Raw genomic sequence first — 8,819 nt, 5'->3', positions numbered from 1 at the left:
ACTAAATTTTTCTTCACGGAATTTATTGGATTCAGCTGCTGGAGGTACCTTTATGTCTATCACTCTTGGTGAAGCAACAAAGCTTCTTGATAATATGATGATCAACTACTCTGAATGGCACACGGAAAGAGCTCCACAAGGTAAGAAGGTAAATTCTGTCGACGAAACCTCTTCCTTGAATGATAAGATTGATGCTATTATGTCTATGCTTGTGAATGATAGGACTAATATTGATCCTAATAATTTTCCATTAGCTTCATTGGTTGCACAAGAAGAACATGTTGATGTAAACTTCATTAAAAATAATAATTTCAACAACAATGCTTACCGGAACAATTCTAGTAACAACTATAGGCCACATCCTTATAATAATGGCAACGGCTATGGTAATTCTTATGGGAATTCTTACAACAATAATAGGAATTCACCCCCTGGACTTGAAGCCATGCTTAAAGAATTTATTATTACACAAATTGCTTTTAACAAATCTGTTGAAGAAAAGCTCGGGAAAATTGATATACTTGCTTCTAAAGTCGATAGTCTTGCTGCTGATGTTGATCTTTTGAAATCGAAAGTTATGCCTAATGAAAATCATCATAATAAAATTGTTACTACAGCAAATGCCATCCAAGTTAGAATTAATGAGAATATAAGATTAATGGTTGAACTGCGTGCTAGGTGGGATAGAGAAGAAAATGAAAAACTAGCTAAAGAGAAGAATGTAGCTAAAGTTTGGACTATTACCACCACTAGTAATGCTAATGCTACACATGTTGCTGCACCTGCTACTAATACTAATAAAAGAATTGGTGTTAGCAATGTTTCCACTTCTAATGCAAAGCGCGAGAAACTGCCTGAAACTGCTAAAACCGCTGAAACTGCCTGTGATAAAGCTGCTGAAATTTTTTCCAACATTGGGGATGATGATCCCATTGCTTTAGATTATAATGGTTTGAATTTTGATGATTGCCACATCTCTGAAGTTATAAAGTTCTTGCAAAAACTTGCCAAAAGTCCTAATGCTAGTGCTATAAATTTGGCTTTCACACATCATATTACAAATGCTCTCATAAAAGCTAGAGAAGAGAAACTAGAGCGTGAAGCCTCTATTCCTAAAAAGCTAGAGGATGGTTGGGAGCCCATCATTAAGATGAAGGTTAAAGATTTTGATTGTAATGCTTTATGTGATCTTGGTGCAAGTATTTCGTTATGCCTAAGAAAATTTATAATATGCTTGACTTGCCACCGCTGAAAAATTGTTATTTGGATGTTAATCTTGCTGATCATTCTACAAAGAAACCTTTGGGTAAAGTTGATAATGTTCGCATTACCGTTAACAATAATCTTGTTCCCGTTGATTTTGTTGTCTTGGATATTGAATGCAATGCATCTTGTCCCATTATATTGGGAAGACCTTTTCTTCGAACTCGTTGGTGCTATCATTGATATGAAGGAAGGTAATATAAAATATCAATTTCCTCTCAAGAAAGGTATGGAACACTTCCCTAGAAAGAGAATGAAGTACCCTTTTGATTCTATTATGAGAACAAATTATGATGTTGACACTTCGTCTCTTGATAATACTTGATGCACACTTTCTGCGCCTAGCTGAAAGGCGTTAAAGAAAAGCGCTTATGGGAGACAACCCATGTTTTTACCTACAGTACTTTGTTTTTATTTTGTGTCTTGGAAGTTGTTTACTACTGTAGCAACCTCTCCTTATCTTAGTTTTGTGTTTTATTGTGCCAAGTTAAGCCGTTGATAGAAAAGTAAGTACTAGATTTGGATTACTGCGCAGTTCCAGATTTCTTTGCTGTCACGAATCTGGGTCCACCTCCCTGTAGGTAGCTCAGAAAATTAAGCCAATTTACGTGCATGATCCTCAGATATGTACGAAACTTTCATTCAATTTGAGCATTTTTATTTGAGCAAGTCTGGTGCCATTTTAAAATTCGTCAATACGAACTGTTCTGTTTTGACAGATTCTGCCTTTTATTTCGCATTGCCTCTTTTGCTATGTTGGATGAATTTCTTTGATCCACTAATGTCCAGTAGCATTATGCAATGTACAGAAGTGTTAAGAATGATTGTGTCACCTCTGAATATGTTAATTTATATTGTGCACTAACCCTCTAATGAGTTGTTTCGAGTTTGGTGTGGAGGAAGTTTTCAAGGATCAAGAGAGGAGTATGATGCAACATGATCAAGGAGAGTGAAAGCTCTAAGGTTGGGGATGCCCCGGTGGTTCACCCCTGCATATATTAAGAAGACTCAAGCGTCTAAGCTTGGGGATGCCCAAGGCATCCCCTTCTTCATCAACAACATTATCAGGTTCCTCCCCTGAAACTATATTTTTATTCCATCACATCTTATGTGCTTTTTCTTGGAGCATCGGTTTGTTTTTGTTTTTTGTTTTGTTTGAATAAAATGGATCCTCGCATTCACTTTATGGGAGAGAGACACGCTCCGCTGTAGCATATGGACAAGTATGTCCTTGGTTTCTACTCATAGTATTCATGGCGAAGTTTCTCCTTCGTTAAATTGTTATATGGTTGGAATTGGAAAATGATACATGTAGTAATTGCTATTAATGTCTTGGGTAATGTGATACTTGGCAATTGTTGTGCTCATGTTTAAGCTCTTGCATCATATGCTTTGCACCCATTAATGAAGAAATACATAGAGCATGCTAAAATTTGGTTTGCATATTTGGTTTCTCTAAGGTCTAGATAATTTCTAGTATTGAGTTTGAACAACAAGGAAGACGGTGTAGAGTCTTATAATGTTTACAATATGTCTTTTATGTGAGTTTTGCTGCACCGGTTCATCCTTGTGTTTGTTTCAAATAACCTTGCTAGCCTAAACCTTGTATCGAGAGGGAATACTTCTCATGCATCCAAAATACTTGAGCCAACCACTATGCCATTTGTGTCCACCATACCTACCTACTACATGGTATTTTCCCCCATTCTAAAGTAAATTGCTTGAGTGCTACCTTTAAAATTCCATCATTCACCTTTGCAATATATAGCTCATGGGACAAATAGCTTAAAAACTATTGTGGTATTAAATATGTAATTATGCACTTTATCTCTTATTAAGTTGCTTGTTGTGCGATAACCATGTTTACTCGGGGACGCCATCAACTTTTCATTGTTGAATTTCATGTGAGTTGCTATGCATGTTCGTCTTGTCCGAAGTAAGGGCGATCTACACTCGAGTTGAATGGTTTGAGCATGCATATTGTTAGAGAAGAACATTGGGCCGCTAACTAAAGCCATGATCCATGGTGGAAGTTTCAGTTTTGGACAAACATCCTCAAATCTCTAATGAGAAAAGAATTAATTGTTGTTGAATGCTTAAGCATTAAAAGAGGAGTCCATTATCTCGTTGTCTATGTTGTCCCGGTATGGATGTCTAAGTTGAGAATAATCAAAAGCGAGAAATCCAAATGCGAGCTTTCTCCTTAGACCTTTGTACAGGCGGCATAGAGGTACCCTTTGTGATACTTGGTGAAAGCATATGTATTGCGGTGATAATCCGGGTAGTCCAAGCTAATTAGGACAAGGTGCGGGCACTATTAGTACACTATGCATGAGGCTTGCAACTTATAAGATATAATTTACATGATGCATATGCTTTATTACTACCGTTGACAAAATTGTTTCATGTTTTCAAAATCAAAGCTCTAGCACAAATATAGCAATCGATGCTTTTCCTCTATGGAGGACCTTTCTTTTACTTTCAATGTTGAGTCGGTTCACCTATTTCTCTCCACCTCAAGAAGCAAACACTTGTGTGAACTGTGCATTGATTCCTACATATTTGCATATTGCACTTATTATATTACTCTATGTTGACAATATCCATGAGATATACATGTTACAAGTTGAAAGCAACCGCTGAAACTTAATCTTCTTGTGTGTTGCTTCAATACCTTTACTTTGAATTATTGCTTTATGAGTTAACTCTTATGCAAGACTTATTGATGCTTGTCTTGAAGTGCTATTCATGAAAAGTCTTTGCTTTATGATTCACTTGTTTACTCATGTCATATACATTGTTTTGATCGCTGCATTCACTACATATGCTTTACAAATAGTATGATCAAGATTATGATGGCATGTCACTCCGGAAATTATCTGTGTTATCGTTTTACCTGCTCGGGACGAGCAGAACTAAGCTTGGGGATGCTGATACGTCTCCGACGTATCGATAATTTCTTAAGTTCCATGCCACATTATTGATGTTATCTACATGTTTTATGCACACTTTATGTCATATTCGTGCATTTTCTGGAACTAACCTATTAACAAGATGCCGAAGTGCCAGTTGCTGTTTTCTGCTGTTTTTGGTTTCAGAAATCCTAGTAAGGAAATATTCTCGGAATTGGACGAAATCAAAGCCCAGGGGCCTATTTTTCCACGAAGCTTCCAGAAGTCCGAAGACGAAACGAAGAGGGGCCACGGGGTGGCCAAACCCTAGGGCGGCGCGGCCCCACCCCTGGTCGCGCCGGCCTATGGTCTGGGCCCCCCGTGCCGCCTCTTGACTTGCCCTTCCGCCTACTTAAAGCCTCCGTGACGAAACCCCCAGTACCGAGAGCCACGATACGGAAAATCTTCCAGAGACGCCGCCAACGCCGATCCCATCTTGGGGGATCCAGGAGATCGCCTCCGGCACCCTGCCGGAGAGGGGAATCATCTCCCGGAGGACTCTACACCGCCATGGTCGCCTCCGGTGTGATGTGTGAGTAGTCTACCCCTGGACTATGGGTCCATAGCAGTAGCTAGATGGTTGTATTCTCCCCATTGTGCTATCATTGTCGGATCTTGTGAGCTGCCTAACATGATCAAGATCATCTATCTGTAATTCTATATGTTGCGTTTGTTGGGATCCGATGAATAGAGAATACTTGTTATGTTGATTATCAAAGTTATATCTACGTGTTGTTTATGATCTTGCATGCTTTCCGTTACTAGTAGATGCTCTTGCCAAGTAGATGCTTGTAACTCCAAGAGGGAGTATTTATGCTCGATAGTGGGTTCATGCCGCATTGACACACGGGACGATGTGACGAAAGTTCTAAGGTTGTGTTGTGCTTGTTGCCACTAGGGATAAAACATTGATGCTATGTCTAAGGATGTAGTTGTTGATTACATTACGCACCATACTTAATGCAATTGTCCGTTGCTTTGCAACTTAATACTGGAGGGGTTCGGATGATAACCTGAAGGTGAACTTTTTAGGCATAGATGCAGTTGGATGGCGGTCTATGTACTTTGTCGTAATGCCCAATTAAATCTCACTATAATCATCATGATATGTATGTGCATGGTCATGCCCTATTTATTTGTCAATTGCCCAACTATAATTTGTTCACCCAACATGCTATTTGTCTTATGGGAGAGACACCTCTAGTGAACTGTGGACCCCGGTCCAATTCTCTTTACTGAAATACAATCTACTGCAATACTTGTTTTCTTGTTTTTCGCAAATAATCATCTTCCACACAATACGGTTAATCCTTTGTTACAGCAAGCCGGTGAGATTGACAACCTCACCTGTTTCGTTGGGGCAAAGTACTTTGGTTGTGTTGTGCAGGTTCCACGTTGGCGCCGGAATCCCTGGTGTTGCGCCGCACTACATCCCGCCGCCATCAACCTTCAACGTGCTTCTTGACTCTTACTGGTCCGATTAAACCTTGGTTTCTTACTGAGGGAAACTTGCCGATGTGCGCATCACACCTTCCTCTTGGGGTTCCCAACGGACGTGCCAACCACACGCATCATGCATAAGAAATCATTATTATTTGTGGTTGTGAAGTCACACAACTTAGTATGTTCAGGAGTACCCATTTTAGCAACAGTAAATAAAGCAAACTAGATAAAGTAAATGCAAGTAACTAATTTTTTTGTGTTTTTGATATAGCAAACAAGATAGTAAATATAGTAAAACTAGCAACTAATTTTTTTGTATTTTGATTTAGTGCAACAAACAAAGTAGTAAATAAAATAAAGCAAGACAAAAACAAAGTAAAGAGATTGGGATGTGGAGACTCCCCTTGCAGCGTGTCTTGATCTCCCCGGCAACGGCGCCAGAAATTTACTTGCTGGCGCGTAGTTGACGTGGGAGTTAGAAATCTTGTTCCTTCACGTCCCCGGCAACGGCGCTAGAAATTTAGCTTGACACGCGTACAGCACGCGACCATTGGGAACCCCAAGTGGAAGGTGTGATGCGTACAGCGATAAGTTTCCCTCAGTTAGAAACCAAGGTTTATCGAACCAGTAGGAGTCAAGAAGCACGTTAAAGGTTGATGGCGGCGAGATGTAGTGCGGCGCAACACCAGGGATTCCGGCGCCAACGTGGAACCTGCACAACACAAACCAAGTACTTTGCCCCAACGAAACAGTGAGGTTGTCAATCTCACCGGCTTGCTGTAACAAAGGATTAGATGTATAGTGTGGATGATGATTGTTTGCAGAAAACAGTAGAACAAGTATTGTAGTAGATTGTATTTCAGATGTAAAGAATTGGACCGGGGTCCATAGTTCACTAGTGGTGTCTCTCCCATAAGATAAATAGCATGTTGGGTGAACAAATTACAGTTGGGCAATTGACAAATAAAGAGGGCATGACCATGCACATACATATTATGATGAGTATTGTGAGATTTAATTGGGCATTACGACAAAGTACATAGACCGCTATCCAGCATGCATCTATGCCTAAAAAGTCCACCTTCAGGTTATCATCCGAACCCCTTCCAGTATTAAGTTGAAAACAATAGACAATTGCATTAAGTATTGCGCGTAATGTAATCAATAACTACATCCTCGGACATAGCATCAATGTTTTATCCCTAGTGGCAACAGCACATCCATAACCTTAGAGGTTTCTGTCACTCCCCGCATTCACGGAGACATGAACCCACTATCGAGCATAAATACTCCCTCTTGGAGTTACTAGCAAAAACTTGGCCGAGCCTCTACTAATAACGGAGAGCATGCAAGATCATAAACAACACATAGATATAGATTGATAATCAACATAACATAGTATTCTCTATTCATCGGATCCCAACAAACACAACATATAGCATTACAGATAGATGATCTTGATCATGTTCGGCAGCTCACAAGATCCAACAATGAAGCACATAAGGAGAAGACAACCATCTAGCTACTTGCTATGGACCCATAGTCCAGGGGTGAACTACTCACTCATCACTCCGGAGGCGACCATGGCGGTGTAGAGTCCTCCGGGAGATGAATCCCCTCTCCGGCGGGGTGCCGGAGGCGATCTCCTGAATCCCCGAGATGGGATTGGCGGCGGCGGCGTCTGCGGATGGTTTTCCGTATCGTGGCTCTCGGATGCGGGGGTTTCGCGACGAAGGCTATTTGTAGGCGGAAGGGCAGGTCAAGGGCGTCACGAGGGGCCCAGGGAGACAGGCCGGCGCGGCCAAGGGCTGGGCCGCGCCGCCTACCTCTCGGCCACCTCGTGGCCCCACTTCGTTGACTCTTCGGTCGTGCTGGAAGCTTCGTGTGAAAATAGGCCCCTGGGCGTTGATTTCGTCCAATTCCGAGAATATTTCCTTACTAGGATTTCGAAACCAAAAACAGCGAGAAAACAACAAGCTGGCTCTTCGGCATCTTGTTAATAGGTTAGTTCCAAAAAATGCATAAATATGACATAAAGTATGCATAAAACATGTAGATATCATCAATAATGTGGCATGGAACATAAGAAATTATCGATACGTCGGAGACGTATCAATATTCAAACCAGAAAACTCATGTATATATATCTACCCCTAACCCTAAACTCTGTCTTATGAAGTCAATCATGAAGAGAAGTGGTTTTGGGTTTGAAACATTGAAATTTCAAGAACCTCCCAAAAGCTTTATATATTTTAGAGTGACTAAGAAGGATCCATGCTTACCTTTTCATTTTCATATTTTAAACTTGTTTAAATCTTTGTCAACCCTAGGATTTGACCAAAAGATTCAAATGGGCATAAAATTCATAAAAAATCAAAAAAAAGAAAAACAAAAGCATATAGTCTTATTATGTCATATAGTAAGCATTCAAGTTGATAAATTAACAAGGTTTGGACATATTGAAACCATACAAATCATGTATCTACCCCCTAACCCTAAACTCTGTCTTATGAAGTCAAGCTTGAAGAGAAGTGGTTTTGGGTTTCAAACATGGGAATTTCAAAATCCTCCCAAAAGCTTCATTTTAGAGTGACTACGAAGGATCCATGCTTACCTTTGCATTTCATATTTTAAAATTGTTTAAATCATTATCAAACCTAGGATTTGACAAAGATACAAATGGGTGGGCACAAAATTCAAAAAAATCATAAAAAATGAAAAACCAAATCACATAGTCTTCTTATATGTCATATCGTAAGCATTAAAGTTGATAAACAAGGTCTAGATATATCCAAACCACATACACAAATCATGTATCTACCCCTGTCAAATGGGCATACAAATTCAGAAAAAAATCAAAAACCAATGCACATAGCATTCTTATGCCATATATACAGTAAGCATTAAAGTTGATAAACAAGATCTAGACATATTAAAACAGACAACTCATGTATATATCTACCCCTAATCCTAAACTCTGTCTTATATATGAAGTCAATCATGAAGAGAAGTGGTTTTGGGTTTCAAACATGGAAATTTCAAGAACCTACCAAAAGCTTTATTTTAGAGTGACTAAGAAGGATCCATGCTTACCTTTTCATTTTCATATTTTGAACTTGTTTAAGTCTTTGTCAAACCTATAAGATTTGACCAAAAGATTCA

The sequence above is a fragment of the Lolium rigidum genome, chromosome 2 (assembly GCF_022539505.1).
Source record: "Lolium rigidum isolate FL_2022 chromosome 2, APGP_CSIRO_Lrig_0.1, whole genome shotgun sequence".
Lineage (NCBI taxonomy): Eukaryota > Viridiplantae > Streptophyta > Magnoliopsida > Poales > Poaceae > Lolium > Lolium rigidum.
The sequence above is the reverse complement of the archived record's forward strand: the minus strand, read 5'-3'. Positions refer to the sequence as shown.